At 35.1% G+C, this 19,003-nt stretch overlaps 1 long non-coding RNA gene across 1 annotated transcript; it reads right to left on the reverse strand.

The window, feature by feature from the left end:
* Positions 1 to 2,854: 2,854 nt before the first annotated feature.
* Positions 2,855 to 4,263, reverse strand: LOC145775889 (uncharacterized). Its single transcript, XR_014290179.1, has 2 exons — positions 4,053 to 4,263; positions 2,855 to 3,931 (listed from the first exon to the last, which is right to left on the reverse strand). It is a non-coding gene; the product is annotated as an uncharacterized LOC145775889 (long non-coding RNA).
* Between the last annotated feature and the right edge of the window lie 14,740 nt (positions 4,264 to 19,003).

The following is a 19,003-nucleotide window of genomic DNA, read 5'->3' on the forward strand; positions in this document are numbered from 1 at the left end:
ATGTTCAGCAACTATACCTTCTCCTTTAGCTTGGGGTAGGAAACATAATGATGCAAATCAGCTTGCTCCGTTTTGGACCTCAACTCAATCCGCATCATCGATTCACGAAATGATATGCTACATCATTGTAATTGTCAGTCTACTTGTGGCTCTCGATGTTCCTGTAAGAAAAAATCCATAAAATGCACAAGTCTTTGTTCATCTAAGTACGAAACATGCAATTCGACCAAAAAATCTCCAATCCTCTCTGATGTTTCATCTTCAATCCACATTGGCGTTTCATCTCCAATCCACACTGATCATTCAAGAAATCCTTTGGACTTTCTGAACTCTATGTTGTAACTTGAAAAAACTTGTCGTACGAATTTTTTTAACATCAAATTACGTACGGTATGGTAGGAATTTAACATCGAAAACCGCTAGTTTTTTCATCTTGAATTGACAGTGTTAAGACTCTGACATTGCATCATCTGGTGTCGTGTATTAATTTGATTTGTAGATCATAATTACATATTATTTTAAATTTTAAATTGGCTTGACTAAAAGAGAAATTCATCCCTGGTAGCTGCTCTTCTGGTTATACCCTTGATGACGCCGTTATTGCGTCATACTGTACTGGAATTATTGTTATTGCTTGCAATTGTAAAATTTTAAGCATTTGCAAAACTTAGGCCAATAATGAGAGTATTTGATCGTTTTTTTTCGGAATAAACTTACCTTTGGTTCCTGAATTTCAAGCTGTCTAGTCCTAATAATGTAATGATGACGTCATAAAAGATGCAATCATAACGAAACTACTTTTAGGAATTGTGAAATGGTTTTAGTAACCGGTAGCCTACTCCAACTAAAACCAACAGCAAACGACCAAAATAGGTTAAAAAAGCAAAAAAATGTGATGACGTCTTAATTTGATTGATGACGTCAAAATGACGTCATCAATCAACTTATTTTGTGTTTATTTTGTCTCACTTATTTGTATATGCTTTTTAAGTTAAAACGTGCAAAAATCAAATATGTAGGCCTAATTGCACAAAAATGCCTTAAAAAGAGCTGAAACGTGATTTCTGGGGAAATCCCCGATTTGGGGGTGATCACGTGACCCAAAAAGTTGCGGCACCCACCAAAATCAAAGTTGGGTTGACCAACTGCAAAAATATGCAAAAAACAACGTGTAACACGTTTAGCCTAAAGATTCCCCTAAGGGCCTGCACTAATTGAGCAAATGGCATGTCCAAAAATCAGTCGTTTCAGATTGTAAAGCAAAGTGTAAATATATAGCACAACCACGCGGCGATACTAAGCAGAAGTTCAATCATAGATACAACCGCCATTCATCATTAGGTCTTGCAGTCAGGGCATTGAGAGGATAATGTGGGCCCGGTGCCAATGAGATTTTCAGGTCACAAATCAAGACACTTTTTAACCCTAACCCTAGCCTACTATATGCGAAAAAAAAAATTTTGTCAGAAAAGATTTTGGCTGAAGTACAATTTGCAAAACTATGTTTTGATTACTGGTAGTAAAATGCCTTTAAGCGGAGACTAATTTGTGGTTCAACAAGTTAAAACAAAAAGATCAGCAAGCATAGCCTATGTAGCTCCACACAAAGCAAGAATTACATGGCTTCAGTAGCCTACTCTTTTTATGATATGAAAGAAAATGTGTGATAAGGCATAATTAAATACCAGACTAACTGCCGAGCAGACAGAGGCTGACTGTTTTGATCTTAGAAATTTTATGCAACGTTTAACTTATTTATTTATTTATTTGCAATCAGACTCAAAGTCCATAGAATTCAAATTTTTTAACAGTCATAACACAAAATATCAGACTAACACAACATCAAGCAGACTACATCAAACAACGTACAAAATACTGTTGTAGTGAATCGACACATACTGTAGCTTCGGTATTTTGTTAATGCTACTTTTTTATGTTTCTGCTAAGTTGTGCTGTTTTCAATGCACTGGTCACAAATAAAAACCAACTAAATTTAAGCTTTAAAGAAAATGCTCTACAGTCACGTGTTTTTAACTTGAACAAACTGACGATCTTATTACTTTCGATAACCCACGTGCTTGTCGCTTCCGTTTCGATCGAAAAAGCAATGTTCAACTTACATTTCGTTTTAAATCAAAATTTAGATTAAGCTTGAAAGCATTCGGAACCAAAAAAATCAAATCCAAAAGATTTTGCGTCAAACAAAACTTTCTTTTACTAATGCTTTTGTTTCAAATAGCTTTGCTGTTTCAAATGCTTTTGTTTCAAGTAGCCCCTAAACAGCTGATTACCTTTTTTATTCTTGAATAGACTCAGTGGCGTAGCCAAGGGTGGGGGGGTTTGGGGGTTACAACTCCCCCTTTGGCACGCGTGTGACGTCACGATATTGAGAATGATGCTTTCAGTCTAAAAAAAATTGCCTAATTTTATACAAAACTGCATTAAAAGAGTGAGTTTTGCCAATACCAAACATTCAAACATCTCAGCCAGGAATTAGCAACAAGAAAACATAGACACTTATAGCTTTATTTCCGAAAAATGCCGAAGAAAACATGATTTATCCTTTTGCTATGCCACCGGACAGCACCATTTTACAGTAATATTCATACCCACATTTTTGTTGAAAATCCTCTCAGAATGCACCAAATTCAAAGTAATTTTTCAAAATTTTCTGGGGGAAGCCCCCCAGACCCCCCGCCGCCGGGTGTCGTTTTAGGAGAAACCCCCCCCCCCCTTTCAAAATTCCTGGCTACGCTACTGAATAGACTGCTCATCCATCTTCATTATAATTTCTGCTCCGGTATATATCAAATAACCACAAGCTATTTGAGCCTTTTCATAACCATTGCATGGATCTAATAGTTCAAAGCTTTTTACGTCAAGAAAAACTTTTTTGTTTTCAGATGTGTTGACATATGAAAGAACAATAATAACACATTGCGAAAGATATAAAAATAACCTTCCTTGTTCAATATTGCAAAGGCAATTTGATAAGCTTCACTGAAGCAGTGCATTGTATGTAGGCCTATAACAAAACTATTACGTCAATGCAATCATTGACATGTCAAAGTCATAAAATAACAAATAAATGTAAATTCAAACCATTACCGGAGGGTGATTATAGTCAAGTAACATGCAATGAAATATCGTTGCCACAAATATAGCGTCGTTGTAGGATGTCACAATTCGGTAGGCTACACACAAACGCAAATTGAACATTTTAAACAAAATACTATTCCCTTTAATGTTGCCAAGATATAGCATCGTCGTTAGATACATTATGAATAAATAAACATAATTGTCAGAAACATGACATTGTCCATGCGATCGTGACTGCACAAGTGCATATGTCTCATTGCGGGATTGCATCGTTGTATTAATGCAACGGTTTAAATAGAGTTTGAAAATCTTGAAAGAAACGATCATGCAGTTTTTGCCAATTTGCAAAACGTCAGATTGAAGAGCTGTTTCAAGCAATACTTTTACTGTCGTTCAATTAAATTATTACAGAAAAAAAGCAAAAAAATTTGTTGTTGTAACAACAAGTTACAAAAGTCTATAAATCTTAACAACAATTTTTTTGTCATGAAGTGAACGTCATGAGTGCACGAAGTTCAGCTTCACAAAAAATCTAACCAACCAAAACATACATTTATGTCACAAATATCATGATTTAACCGATACAACACGTAGGCTACTAAACTGAAAGTAAAACTAGAGCAAAATCTTGTCAACAAAATAGTTGATGCTAACAATGTACAATTACTAGGCTGCTTTCATCACTGACATGTCAAAGCATAAAAGTCTGTTAATGCTTGTCAGAAATCAAAATAGTTTGTGTGAATGTTTTCATACAAAACGTTTTCTTTATGACTTGGTTGAAGGAATTTGTCTTTAACCTTTCCTTGTCATTGAATAGAGAGCATTCTGTCTGTAATAAAAAAAATTGTCAAAGCTGGTTACATAAAAGTGTTATTGAAATACAGATCAACACTCAATGTAGTGTTAATTAGAATATACTTTGACGAAATTGTTATACAACAAATACCCACCTTTTTCATCAACAGCTTCACTTAAATTCATAATGATCGTCAAGGTTTCTTCATCACTTCATCATCGAGTTGTAGTGATGTTGATCATTGCAATACACATTGATGTGTCTACCATCCATCAAGTGATGCCTTCAATGCGTGTGTGCATCCTCATCACTTGTTTGATGCTTGAAATCGCTTCCATATTCACTTATTCAGCAAATCATTGCTCAAATCATCGATGGATAATGATGAACGGCAGGATGTTATTGTATTTATACCAATCCTAACAAAAGATAACATGTCATGACAAAAGAAACATGATCGTAGCTGCTTTGTGCCAGTTTCGAGGGGACGCTAATAATGGATTCCCATGCCTCGAAAGAGCTGGAAGGTATCACTTACATCACGTGACCTGCCAGGATGACAATCCATTTGTTGTCGCACTTGTTACTGCAACACATCATTTGTTAAATAATAAACTTTTTGAAATGTTGCCTATGTGGTTTGTTGAAACTTGAGCTTAATTGCATTGTAACAACAGTGACCAGACATTTGTCACACTTTCCCATATTTTACAAAACTTTGTGATATCAATTCCCTCGCGTGACTCAATTTATATTGTCAACAAGTTGCGATGACCAAGGCCTATGAGAGGGGGGTACCGAGGGTACGGCGTACCTTTGAGGGCCCAGGCCAGTGTTGATTGGGGGGCCCGAAATTCTGGTTTTATAGTTTACGCGCAAAATTGTTTGGTTAAAACCGTCCTAAACGACTAAATTCAAGCATAAAAATTGTTATTCTTTCGCCCTGGGGGGCCCGTAATATAGCAAAAGAGCCCGGCAAGGTAGCCTAATTGAGTGCATTGCGAGCACATTAGGGTCTCAAAGTGGTGATTCAGTGCTTTACGTGCAAAATTTTTTTGGTAAAAGCACCCTAAATTAAATTATAAAAGTTGGCTGTTCTCCTAACCGGGGGGGGGGGGAGGCATAGTGTAGAAAAGGCAGGTTTGAGGAAAAAACGGGAAAATAGCCCTGGTGTTTTTGTGTTTTTTAAAAACTATTTGAAAAAGGTAGTTTCATACTTGTTTCGCTTCAAAATGAATTTAGGAGTTGGAGCAGGAGCCGGAGTCAATACTTTCGGAGCAGCAGTGGAGCCGCAGTCAAAAAAAAAGTGACTTCGTTTACGTCTGCTGAGCATGTGGTGAATTGAAAGGTTAATGAAGAAAGGTTATTGATCAGATGATTAATTTGATTATGTTTTAACAAGATGTTATGTTTGAACCTTGGTAGAGAGCTTGACTTGTAGTAGCTACCAGATACATTTTACACTCAGTAACGTTAACGAATTTAACATGTTTTATTAAACACACAAAAAAACAAGAAAAAAACTACTAAATCCAACGTTTTCGACATCACATAGTGTCCTCATCAGGAATAATTATAGGCTACATCTAAGAGAAATAAATAAATGAATTTGAAAATTTTACATGAAAGTTGTACAAGCGACACCTCTTAACAGCACCATCAACAACAATACTGACACACGAATTCAATGCAGGATACACAAATTGGCGAGGGACAGATCACATGATATGCACAACACAAAACACTAAGCAATAGTATTATTGCAGCCTGATAGCCTACTATTATTGCGCACAGATGTCCAATTCTGCAGTAAAATGTTGTATGGTTTGCAATACGCCTGAGCAAGCATCACGCGTTTTGCCCTAGACAAAGGGGACCCGGAGTGAGAGGGGGCCCAGAAAAACTCTTCGTACCCCTAGTGAAAATTGCACTTATCTGTGGGAGATACAGTATTAAGCAACGATGTACTTTTGCAACTAACATTCAGCACGGATTTCAACTGTTTGATTTTCAAACACATAACACTCTTTCTTTTAGAAGTTTGTTGTTAGGCAATGGGTTCTTCACAATTATGACACTAACACATCCTATTGTTCTTGTTTTCCTTAGAAGTATTTTTTAATCTTTTGGCGCGTCACTCTCTCAGTAAGTAGGCTATTGCTTTAAATTCGTAAATTTGTTAATTCGTGTTTTTGAAATCGGGTTGAAACTTTTTGTGAGAACGATTGCAGTTGGAACTGTTTGTTTGAAAATTACAGCAGTTGAAGAACAATTTCTCTTCAAGCCAACTTGTATTAACAACGCATTGAAAACGAAACGAAATTTTTGGAGAAGTTAAATTCAAGACGTAGAAATTTTATTTCAAAGAGTTGGAAAACTTTTTTGAACACATCTAAATCTTAAGCCCTAATAATCAATAAAGGTTTTGTGGCAGGGACTAATTTTTCGTTTATTATCTTATTGCGATCACACAATTATTGCAGCTTTGGCATTTTCTCTTTTCCCTATTTTCTAGACCTCCGCTTTACTGCTTTTAGTTTGATAGTTAAAAATAATGACATACTAAATCAGATCGTTAAAGAAGATTACCTACATTAACATGTTTTGAACTTTGAACATAGCCTACTGACGATCTTATATGTGTTTTGATAACTCGTGTGTATTTTGATGTAAATAACGAAAAATGTCTTTGGATTTCGTAAACCATCAACAATCTTGATGAAAAAATTCCTAAACAAACGAAAACAAATCGCCTAAAGAAATTTGGCGTCACAACAAATTTTCATTCATTCTGAAAAATTTCCGAAATGCTTTTATTCGAATAGTTCCAAGAAAAGCTGAATGTATTTCTTATTCATAAATTGTCCGCTGGTCGTTCTTAATAATTTTTCACTAAGCCTAGCCTACTGTATGTACTGAGTAACCGCAAGCTATTTGATATTTTCATAACCATTGTATGAATCTAATAGTTCAAAACTTTTTATATCAGGAACAACTCTTTTGTTTTCAGCTGTATTGACATATGAAATAACAATAAAAACACATTGCGAAAGATATAAAAATAACTTTCCTTGTTCAATGTTGCAAAGGTAACACGATAAGCTTCACTAAAACAGTGCACTGTATGGGTCTGGAGACTATTACGTCAATGCAATCATTGACATGTCAAAGTCAGAAAATAACAAATAAATATAAATTCAAACCATCACCGGAAGGTGATGGTAGTCAAGTGAAATGGAATGATACATTATTGTCATAAATATGACGTCGTTATAATAAGTCACCAATTAGTTCATGTCACAATTCAATAAACACAAATGCAAAATTGAACATTAAGCAAAATATCATTCACATCAATGCTGCCAAAATATGGTATGGTCATTATATTAACAATCAGTAAGTCTAATTGTTAGTAATTTGTTGTCAGAAAGATGACATTGTCAAAGTGACCATGAGTTTGGTTTTGTCAAAACATACAAATGACATCGAGGTTTGAAGTAAACTCGTCGTCAATGTTTGAAGTTTCGTTACATGCAAATCAAATAATGAATCGAATGCACATCGTCTTGTCGCTGGGTTGCATCGCTATGTTGATGCAACGGTTGTGAATAATGTATTAGTTGTAACTTGTCAAAATCATGATCATGTCATATTAACCATAAAATTGGCGTCGTTACATGAAGTTTACAAATCGATATTTGTTTGTAAACAAAATCGTGGGGTTTGAAAGTCAAGAAAAAAACAACATATGTTTTTTTGCTAATAAGCAAAGTGTCTGAAATCTTGTCTCAAGCAGAATGTTTGCTTGTCGTTGAAATAAATTATTTAAAAATATAACAAAGTCAATTATGTAATTGTTGTAACAACAAGTCACAATTGTCACTCAATTTCAATAACAAATAAATTCGTCATGAAGTTTCAATTTAGTTTTAAACAAAATCGAACTCAGTAAAGTTTACACTTACGTCATAAACATCGTCAATTGAATCTGCACAATATAGATCACTATGTTTAGAATAAAATTACCACAATAAATTGTCAACAAAATAGTTGACGCTAACAATGCACAATAACTGAGTTGCTTCTATCACAAAGATGAACAGAAACAAATGCTTTTTCTGTTGAAAGTTGATTGAAATCAGATGATTTCGTGTGTTTTGATGCAAACAGTTTTCCTCATGGTTCTGTGGAAAAAAGTGTTCTGGAATCATCAACAACTTTATCCTCAACTTCTCGTTGTTGATGTTGTTGTCATGGAAATTAACAACTCGATCTGTAAAAAAATGTTGTGTTGTTAAAATTGTCCATTCAAATTTGCGATTCGATTATACGCCGATATACGATGTGATGTTAATTCCAATTCTCTTTACTCAAATGATGAAATACCTACCCTTTTCATCAACAGCTTCACTTTAATTCTTATTAATCCTCAAGGTTTCTTTATCACTTCATCATCGAGTTGTAGTGACGTTGATCATTGCAATACACATTGATGTGTCTACCATCCATCAAGTGATGCCTTCAATGCTTGTGTGCATCCTCATCACTTGTTTGATGCTTGGAATCGCTGCTTCCATATTCACTTATTCAGCAAATCATTGCTCGAATCATCGATGGATAATGATGACCGGGAGGATGTTGTCGTATTTATACCAATCCTAACAAAAGATAACATGTCATGACAAAAGGAACATGATCGTAGCTGCTTTGTGCCGATGTCGAGCAGACGCTAATAAAGGATTCCCATGTCTCGAAAGAGCTGGAAGGTATCATTTACACCACGTGACTTGCAATGCTGTTGGTCCTGTAATTGTCACATTTCAATTGTTTTCATTTAGTACATAACAAAAATTTCTGAAAGTTGTGTGATTAATTGAAACTCGATCTGGATTGCATTGCAGCGATACCGACCATTCTTATATTACGCTTTCTCATGTCTTCCCAAACTTTATAGTTTCGATTTCATGAAGTGATTCAACTATAATTTTTATTATCAACAAGTTGCTATGACTCATGCATTTGTTCTGATGTGGACAATGAGCTCCCATGCATTTTCTTCACTAACAATAAACACGGTCTTCAACAGGTTTGGTTTTTGAACATTCAGTTTGCTTTATAGTTTTCATCATATAGGCCTACAGATAAAACCAAGCAACCACACGGCATTTAACATCACACAATTAGAGTGAACATAAAAACTCTAAACTACGAACGTTTTCGGCCATACTCAAGTTAGCCCTTATCAAGTAACGAAAATGACTGATTTCACAATAACATCTACATTGAAAATAACTGATCTACGCATCAGTTTTCATCAATCAACAACTTTTGATCATCAGGCCACTGAAACAAGCAAATGTGGAGTTGTTTTAAAAACATTTCTGTCTTTGGATAACAAATTTTATTTTGGTGAGTGTTCGACTTTCAATTGCTTTTGAAATGGTAAGGAACCTTGAGTGAGAAACACGTAGGATTGTTGGAAACAAACTTTCTTTGAACAAAATTTTATTAAGTTACGGTGGGTGGAGATGAAACCATTTATAAAGTAATTTGAGTTTAGAAACAACTTGAAACGTATAAATTTTGTTTCGAAACAAGTTTTATTGTAAATACATCTGTTCTCTAGTAATTTGTAAAAGTTTTTCAACCTTGACCCATGGCCACCTGGAGATGCGGCCTGATTTGTCACATTTTGCAGATTTTGATTACAGCTACTGCTAGTGTTTGATTGATATTTTCTGAGACGTTTTTACTTTTTGCTGTCTCCTAATGATATAAAAGCGTTTTGTTGCCTTGGGGAAGCAGTAGAAAATGAGAAAAAGTAAGTTGAAAAACGCTGAATCAGACTGTTATTGAAAATTAACAGTCTGACTAAAATCTTCGAAATCAAATTGTCTTTGTTTTTCAACATCTGATGATGTTAAAACCTATTGTGTCATCTGGGGAAAACAATAAAGAACGCGAAAAAATATAATTTTTGCAAAACTTCATTAATTTAAACAGTAACCTAAAGTTAGCAAAGTCTGTAAAATTTTTGCAAAATGTGACAAATCAGGTCATATCTTTAGTTCGCTATGCTTGACCATACTTCCACATGTCATCTTAGTTTGGTTTTACGTAATTCCTAATTTAGTTGATTTGTCACGTCTACGCTTTTTTGATTCCAATAATGTTGTGCTGCTTGTGATGTGATTGTCCGCCCCTTAGCTCAGTGGTTTCGTGCCCGACTCAAGATCATGCAGCGCTGGTTCGACTCTCGGAGTGTGCGGTGGAGCAGCGCATTTAAAGACCACTTTCCAATTTAGCGCACTTAGTGAATGGAATAATCCTCCGGCAACAACATTTCAACAATTGGAAAACTTCATTCTGCCAATCTCGGTAACCGGCCCTGCCTCAAGAGTCTCTACAAGTATGCGAAACTACCAGAGATAACTATCAAGGCTTTGTCACTCCGAGTATAAATATTCAATTTCAACCAACCAAACATGATCCATTTCGATCTAATCAACAAAACAATATGCTTGGACTTCAAAACATAACGAAACTCTTGGTTAAAAAAACTTTAAAAGAACAAAACCAAAACCTATTTTTCGAAACTTTTTTGTTTTAAACTGAGTAAGTGAGTGAAGATTGTCTTTTTTCTATTAATGGCTTAATTTGTTCGCCTTTAATCTCTGGCAATGTGATGCATTTCGCATTTACAAGCTATTTGTATCTTTTTTATAGCCAATGCATGAATTTAACAGTTTTCAAATTCAATCACAAAAAAAAATTCATTTTCAAATATATTGGCACGAAGATAACAAACATTTTGTGAAAGATATGAAAATATATTCCGTTGTTCAATGTTACATTGAAATACAATTCGATTAGCTCCACCAACAACAGTGCATTGTATACACAACGGAAATTACGTCAACACGTCATTGATATGTTAAAGTCATAAAATAACTAACACAATGTAACATTAAACCATTACCAGAGGGTGATGGTAGTCAAGTGAAATATAATGAAATATCATTGTCATAAATATGACGTCGTTGTAGTAAGCCACCAGTTGGTTAATGTCACAATTCAATTATACACAAAGGCATTTTGAATGTTAAGTAAAATATTATTCACTTTAATGCTACTAAAATATAGCATTATTATTGTTACATTAAAATTGAATCAATATACAATATTTGTTTAATAAATTTGTTGTCAGAAATATGACATTGTCAAAGTGACCATGAGTTTGGTTTTGTCAAAACATACAAATGACATCGAGGTTTGAAGTAAACTCGTCGTCAATGTTTGAAGTTTCGTTGCATGCAAATCAAATAATGAATCGAATGCACATCGTCTTGTCGCTGGATTGCATCGCTGTGTTGATGCAACAGTTGTGAATAATGTATTAGTTGTAACTTGTCAAAACTATGACATCGTCAAAATAACCATGAAGTTGGTGTCGTTACATGAAGTTTACAAATCGATATTTGTTTGTAAACAAATCGTAGGATTGAGAAGTTGCAATACATAGATCACAATAGTTTATTGCCATTAAGCAAAGTGTCTGAAATCTTGTTTCAAGCAGAATGTTTGCTTGTCGTTGAAATAAATTAAGAAACAATCAAAGTCAATTATTTAATTATTGTAACAACAAGTTACAATTGTCAATCAAATTCCATAAAATATTTTCGTCATGAAGTTTCAATTTGGTTTTAAACAAAATCGAAGTCAGTAAAATTTACACTTATGTCATAAATATCGTGAATTGTATCTACACAACATAGATCACTTTGTTTAGAATAAAATTACGACAATAAATGGTCAACAAAGTAGTTGACGCTAACAATGCACAATAACTGAGTTGCTTCTATCACAATGATGAACTGAAACATATGCTTTGTTTGTTGAAAGTTGATTGAAATCAGATAATTTCGTGTAGTTTGATGCAAACAGTTTTCCTCATGGTTCTGTGGAAGAAAGTGTTCTGGTATCATCAAGGAATTTATCCTCGACCTCGTTGTTCTCATGGAAATGAATAACTTGATCTGTAAAAAAAAAATTATGTCAAAATTATCAATTCAAATTTGCGATTCGTTTATAGGCTAATATTCAACGTGGTGTTAATAAAAAAGATCTTCATTGAAATGATGACATAACAAATACCCACCTTTTTCATCAATATCTTCACTTTAATTCTTAGTAATCAATAACTTTTCTTTATCACTTTATCATCGAGTTGTAGTGAGGTTGATCATTGCAATACACATTGATGTGTCTACCATCCATCATGTGATGCCTTCAATGCGTGTGTGCATCCTCATCACTTGTTTGATGCTTGGAATCGCTGCTTCCATATTCACTTATTCAGAAAATCATTGCTGGAATCATCGATGGATAATGATGAACGGCAGGATGTTGTCGTATTTATACCAATCCTAACAAAAGATAACATGTCATGACAAAAGGAACATGATCGTAGTTGCTTTGTGCCGATGTCGAGCAGACGCTAATAAAGGATTCCCATGTCTCGAAAGAGCTGGAAGGTATCACTTACATCACGTGACCTGTAATGCTGTTGGTCTTGTAATTGTCACACTTCAATTGTTTTCATTTGTTACATAACAAACATTTCTGAAAGTTGTGTGATGAATTGGAATTCGATCTAAACTGCATTGCAGAGATACCGACCATTCTTATATTACGTTTTGTCATGTCTTCCCAAACTTTATAGTTTCGATTTCATGAATTGATTCAATTATAATTTTTGTTATCAACAAGTTGCTATGACTCAGGCATATATTCTGAGGTGGACCATGGGCTACCATGCATTTTCGCCACTAAAAATACACACGGCCTTCAACTATTTGGTTCGTGAACACTTAGTTTGTGATACAGTTCAGTAACGTTAGTATTGAGTTATGGTTATTGCCTTAGTGCTAGTGAATTGCACCGAGTCACGTGCGCTTGATTACGTCGTGCCGCCATGTGACTGTGAGTAGTTTGTAATTATTGCAGCAGGACTTGGTAACCACACAGGGATTTGTTCACTAGCTCAGTGGTCGAGTGGTTTCGCCTTCGGCTCTGGTGCTGGTAGATCTTAGATCGATTCCAGGTCAGGTCAAAGCAAAAAAGATTTTAAAAACGTACCGATTGTGTTCTATCCTGCATAGCGCAGTGAGTCGGGTAATAATGTGATAACATCGTATACCTGATATAAATTAAAAATGAGCCCTGGCGCTAAAATACCTTAGCTGTTGTAGAGCGACAATAAATAAAACCATAACATTATCATTATTATCAGCAGTGGTGGATTTCCAGAAGATTAGCTTCCGGAGCGCTAGTTTTTTACTTTCCAAATGCGCTAGGTGCCGTAGAAGAAATTCAGAAATATGTCTTTATAAGACTTTGAAACAACACACTTGATGTACCTAAAACGTTGCTAAAGTAAGTATCATGGTTTATAGATTTGAAAAATTTTTGAAAATTTTGAAAAATTCGAAAAGTGCTGGGAAACCATTCCAGACGGCACTATAACTGTGCGGAAACTCGAGGCTACCCAATGTGTGTCCAGTAGGCCTACCCTTCCGATTTTCAACAACTGCACTTCAACAGCCGCTGCACATTCACCCAATTCCCTGCTATTGTTAGGAGAAGCGTGGTAAAGGCTATAGAGTTTGTCCATAAAAGATCGAAATCGATTCAAATTACTGACTGATTTTGCAGCATGACAAACCGATAGTTCCAATCTATAGTTGCACAATACCACACCACAATGTCTGGAAATTAATCACGAAGCCATTTTGCTACACCATTTTTGCGACCTATCATCACAGCCGCGCCATCACATACAGCACCAATCAAACAAGAAGATAAAAATGTTGTAGACATGCCATATGATATTAGGCAGTTCTTCAAGGAATCAAAGATGCCATTCGCCGTAAGACTGGCGAGTTCAACAAGACAAATACTTTCACAGGTTCGCTTCCGTCAAGACTGGTACGAAGATATATTACAGAGTAAATACCCGATTTAACGTGTTTTGACCCATCAAGAATTATGGATATACTTTTACTGAACAGGGCAAAGCATAATAAGAGTATAAAATATTTGAGCTTCCGGAGCGCCGTTCCGGAGAAGTCAATTTTTTGACCGAGCTTCCGGAGCGGCGCTCCGGACCGCTCCGGCTGAAATCCAGCCCTGATTATCAGAGATTTGTCACTTGTACAGTAAATGTAGCCTACACATAGCTCTACTCGTGTTAAGACCTCTTTTCAATTCCTTTACGTTTGTGGGTTTTTGTAGCTATTCTGCAGTACCTACAAGCAGGGCCTCTGAGAGAAATTTTCACTAGGGGTGCGAAGAGTTTTTCTGGGCCCCCTCTCACTCCGGGTCCCCTTTGTCTAGGGCAAAACACGTGATGTTTGCTTAGGCGTATTGCAAACCATACAACATTTTACTGCAGAATGGACATCTGTGCGCAATAATAGTAGGCTATCAGGCTGCAATAAAACTATTGCTTAGTGTTTTGTGTTGTGCATATCATGTGATCTGTCCCTCGCCAATTTGTGTATCCTGCATTGAATTCGTGTGTCAGTATTGTTGTTGATGGTGCTGTTAAGAGGTGTCGCTTGTACAACTTTCATGTAAAATTTTCAAATTCATTTATTTATTTCTCTTAGATGTAGCCTATAATTATTCCTGATGAAGACACTACTATGTGATGTCGAAAACGTTGGATTTAGTAGTTTTTTTCTTGTTTTTTTGTGTGTTTAATAAAACATGTTAAATTCGTTAACGTTACTGAGTGTAAAATGTATCTGGTAGCTACTACAAGTCAAGCTCTCTACCAAGGTTCAAACATAACATCTTGTTAAAACATAATCAAATTAATCATCTGACCAATAACCTTTCTTCATTAACCTTTCAATTCACCACATGCTCAGCAGACGTAAACGAAGTCACTTTTTTTTGACTGCGGCTCCACTGCTGCTCCGAAAGTATTGACTCCGGCTCCTGCTCCAACTCCTAAATTCATTTTGAAGCAAAACAAGTATGAAACTACCTTTTTCAAATAGTTTTTAAAAAACACAAAAACACCAGGGCTTTTTGCCCGTTTTTTCCTCAAACCTGCCTTTTCTACACTATGCCTCCCCCCCCCCCCCCCCCGGTCAGGAGAACAGCCAACTTTTATAATTTAATTTAGAGTGCTTTTACCAAAAAAATTTTGCACGTAAAGCACTGAATCACCACTTTGGGCCCCTAATGTGCTCGCAATGCACTCAATTAGGCTACCTTGCCGGGCTCTTTTGCTATATTACGGGCCCCCCAGGGCGAAAGAATAACAATTTTTATGCTTGAATTTAGTCGTTTAGGACGGTTTTAACCAAACAATTTTGCGCGTAAACTATAAAATCAAAATTTCGGGCCCCCCAATCAACACCGGCCTGGGCCCTCAAGGGTACGCCGTACCCTCGGTACCCCCTCTCATAGGCCTTGCCTACAAGCGTAACAGTTTGCTTCATAGTTTTCATCCAACAACAACTTTTGATCATCAGGCCACTGAAACAAGCGAACGTCAAGTTGTTTTAAAAACATTTCTGTCTTTTGATAACAAATTCTATTTCGGTGAGTGTTCGACTTTCAATTGCTTTTGAAATAGTGAGGAACCTTCAGTGAGAAACACATAGGATTGTTGGAAACGAGCTTTCTTTTAAACAAAATTTTATTAAGCTACGGTGGGTGGAGATGAAACCATTTATAAAGTAATTTGAGTTTAGAAACAACTTGAAACGTATAAATTTTGTTTCGAAATAAGTTTTATTTTAGATACATCTATGCACTAGTAATTCTTCAAAATTTTTCAACCTTGACGAATTTTTTACTTGACATCTTATTTTGTTTTAACGAAGGTCCTGATCTAGTTATTTTTTTCACGTCTAGCCTACAACTTTTAAACTTCAGCTGTGTTGTGCTGTTTGGGATATGATCCATTTCGATCTAACTAACAAAACAATATGCCTGGACTTCAAAACATCACAAAATTCTTGCTAAAAAAAAAGAAATCAAAACCAAGAGATTTTAGGTAAAAGCTGTTTTTTGTGTATATTTTCAAAAGTTTTTTGTTTTGAACTGACTAAGTGAAAAGATGGTTGACTTTTTTCTATTAATCGCCATTATCGCCTAACCTGTTCATCACCATTGACTACTACTAACGTCATGCATTCCACATTTACAGGCTATTTGTGTCTTTTTATGGCAAATACAATTTGGGTAGAGAGGTAACTCTTTTAAACCATAAACAGACATAACTCAGCAACAACACTACATTTAACATTATAAAAACAAAAAACAAAAAGCGAACGTTTTCGGCTAGTCATATAGCCCTTTTCAAGCCTATAAGAAAATACATTATTAAAAGAAATGCTAAAGAATCATATAGTATCACAGCAAAAATATGGTCAAAGCTAAACATTTGAGAAACTGCCTCGCTCACACAAAATGATAACTGAAAATTACACAGCACAACGGGTCAAGTATTTCAGAGGTAAAATTAATTGATTGTTCAGACAAGGACTCAGGCAGATTACGCAAGAAAGACAGAAGCACAAGAGATAGTGGCACAAAACAAAGTAAATGCGAGAAACACAAGACGTGATAATTCAATCAAAAAACTGCTAAAAGGTAAGAAGCTCCGCAAGCAAATAATTGCCTGTTGACGTTTGTGCCACTATCTCTTGTGCTTCTGTCTTTCTTGCGTAATCTGCCTGAGTCCTTGTCTGAACAATCAATTAATTTTACCTCTGAAATACTTGACCCGTTGTGCTGTGTAATTTTCAGTTATCATTTTGTGTGAGCTAGGCAGTTTCTCAAATGTTTAGCTTTGACCATATTTTTGCTGTGATACTATATGATTCTTTAGCATTTCTTTTAATAATGTATTTTCTTATAGGCTTGAAAAAGGGCTATATGACTAGCCGAAAACGTTCGCTTTTTGTTTTTTGTTTTTATAATGTTAAATGTAGTGTTGTTGCTGAGTTATGTCTGTTTATGGTTTTATGGCAAACGCATGAATTTAACAGTTTTCCAATTTCAATCACAAAAAATCTTTCATTTGCAATTGTATTAACATGAGTATATCAAACATTTTGCAAAACATATGAAAATATATTTCGTTGTTCAATGTTGCGTTAAAATACAATTCGAATAGCTCCACCAACAACAGTGCATTGTATACATAACGGGAATATTACGTCAATACATCATTGATATGTTAAAGTCGGAATATAATAAACAAAATGTAAAATCAAATCATTACCAGAGAGTGATTGTGGTCAGGTGAAATATAATGAAATATTATTGTCATAAATATGACGTCGTTGTAGTATGCCACGAAGTAGTTTATGTCACAATTTAGCGCACACAAATGCATTTTGAACGTTAAGTAAAAGATCATTCACTTTAATGATACTAAGATATATCATCATTGTTATATTAAAATTAAATAAGTAAACAGTAATTGTAAGTAATTCGTTGCCAAAATATGACATTGTCAAGATGACCATGAGTTTATGTTTTGCAAATAGCACATTGTCTTGTCTCAGGATTGCATCGCCATGTTGATGCAATGGTTATGAATATTAATTGTAAGATATTCTGTCAAAACATGAAATCGTCATAAAACACTGTAAATTTAGTGTCGTCAGATGAAGTTTGCAAAATCAACATTTGTTTGTAAACAAAATCGTAGGATTGAAAAGCTAAGAAATAAGCAACAATGTTTTTGCCAAAGCAAAGTGTCTGATTAAAAGCTTGTCTCAAGCAGAATGTTTGCTTGCCGCTGAAATAAATCATATAGAAATAATCAAAGTCAATAACATAATTACTGTATTGTAATAAAAAGTTACAATTGTCAATCAATTTCCATAACAAATAATTTTGTTATGAAGTTTCAATTTGGTTTTAAACAAAACCTAACTAAGTAAAGTTTACACTTACGTCACAAATATCATTAATTGAATCTACACAACATAGATCACTACGTTTAGAATAAAATTAATACAATAAATGGTCAACAATATAGTTGAGATTAAAAATGCACAATAACTGAGTTGCTTCCATCATAAAGATGAAATGAAACAAATGCTTTGTCTATTGGTAGTTGTTTGAAATCAGATGATTTCGTGTATTTTGATGCAAACAGTTTTCCTCATGGCTCTGTGGAAGAAAGTGTTCTGGAATCATCAACAAATTCATCCTTAACTTCTCGTTGCTGATATTGTTGTCATGGAAATGAACAAATCAATCTGTAAAAAAATGTTGTGTTGTTAAAAATGTGAATTCAAATTTGCGATTCGATTATAGGCTGATATACGATGTGGTGTTAATTCCAATTCTCTTTGCTCAAATGATGACTCAACAAGTACCCACCTTTTTCATTAACAGCTTCACTTTAATTCTTTGTAATCGTCAAGGTTTCTTCATCACTTCATCATTGAGTTGTAATGATGTTGATCATTGCAATACACATTGATGTGTCTACCATCCATCAAGTGATGCCTTCAATGCGTGTGTGCATCTTCATCACTTGTTTGATGCTTGGAATCGCTGCTTCCATATTCACTTATTCAGCAAATCATTGCTCGAATCATCGATGGATAATGATGAACGACAGGATGTTGTCGTATTTATACCAATCCTAACAAAAAGTAACATGTCATGACAAAAGAAACATGATCGTAGCTGCTTTGTGCCGATGTCGAGCGGACGCTAATAATGGATTCCCATGTCTCGAAAGAGCTGGAAGGTATCATTTACATCACGTGACCTGCAATGCTGTTGGTCTTGTAATTGTCACACTTAATTCGTTACATAACAAACATTTCTGAAAGTTGTGTGATTAATTGAAACTCGATCTGAATTGCATTGCAGCGATACCGACCATTCTTATATTACGCTTTCTCATATCTTCCCAAACTTTATAGTTTTGATTTCATAACGTGATTCAATTATAATTTTTGTTATCAACAAGTTGCTATGACTCAGGCATACATTCTGAGGTGGACCATGAGCTACCATGCATTTTTGCCACTAGTAGTAATAGTTTGGTTTCTGAAC

This window comes from Aplidium turbinatum, chromosome 8 (assembly GCF_918807975.1).
Source record: "Aplidium turbinatum chromosome 8, kaAplTurb1.1, whole genome shotgun sequence".
Classification (NCBI taxonomy): Eukaryota; Metazoa; Chordata; class Ascidiacea; order Aplousobranchia; family Polyclinidae; genus Aplidium; species Aplidium turbinatum.